The sequence below is a fragment of the Octopus bimaculoides genome, chromosome 2, assembly GCF_001194135.2.
Source record: "Octopus bimaculoides isolate UCB-OBI-ISO-001 chromosome 2, ASM119413v2, whole genome shotgun sequence".
In the NCBI taxonomy this organism is placed as follows: Eukaryota; Metazoa; Mollusca; class Cephalopoda; order Octopoda; family Octopodidae; genus Octopus; species Octopus bimaculoides.
Genome location: NC_068982.1, coordinates 144,621,531 through 144,622,695, shown reverse-complemented (window position 1 = coordinate 144,622,695; position 1,165 = coordinate 144,621,531).

Genomic DNA, 1,165 nt, shown 5'->3' with positions numbered 1-1,165 from the left:
GTTATAATTCTAACCATGATTCTATGTTGATGCAAAGTTTTTTAAAAAATGGTTAGGGTTAAACTTTATTTTTTAAATGCTGATTTGAAATCAAAATTTGTTTACAATTTTATAAATTTTGCATGTTTTTAGAGAATTAATCATGAAATTAAACTAGAAATTAAAAACACTTTTTTTTTTTAGAAAATATGAAAATTATATTTCTTTTTTCTTTTTTGCATAAATAAGGAAGAAGGATGTCAGTGTTCATATCCTTTGCAGACCCTTAAAAACCAAAGCTGATGAGATTGATGAGGTTTAGTTTGGACACCTTAAATCAATTTTTGTTTTCTATTCTTAGGTATTATCTTCTTTCTGTAGGTCAAGGATTTCCATTTGAGTAATCCAAGATCCATGATTTACTACAGGTGCAATTATGTACATGGTGGGGTTCCAATCGCTTCAATGGAGGATGGCCACAAGTTTTTATTCAATTGAAAGAGTACTCTGAATCCACCATTCCTTTTGCTATTATGCCTTCTCAGTCATTAATCCTATTTAGTTCTTCTGCCCCATCTGCCATCTCAATCTTCATGCAGCTAAGGGGTGGTGTCCCCTATATAACTATCCTTATGAGATTACTGATACCCTCAACTTAGCTTTGATCAGTAGCTGATGTGAGGTACCATGGTATGGCAGAGTGTATACCACACACTTCTGAGAGCCATAAATGAAACCTGTGTAGTAGTAGGGGACCAGTGCTTCTATCCACACCTGAAGTTGTGTGACTGACAAGCTTACAAGGGAACTACTCCTTTAGCAATACACCAAACAGCATGTCAGTATCTGTAGAAGAAAGAAGAAATTTTAGAGGGTTTGGTAAAACTGTTGGTGCAAAGACTGAGATGGGAATCAGTGTAGATTATGAGAGGAGAAGAGTTGGGTGTGCCTATATGGAGATGGTATGCAACTACCTACTTCAAAATATCATCTCAGAAATCCTAAATTGTATATTTTTGTTCTTTATATGTATGTATGCGTACATATCAACTAACCCCTTCCCTGAAAATTTTAGGCCTAAAATTGTGTAAATAATATTTATTATGATAATTACTATTTGCACAGTTTCATTGCAAAAAAATAAACTGGTAATTAAGGTCTGCTTAAACTGAATTATTAGCAAAGG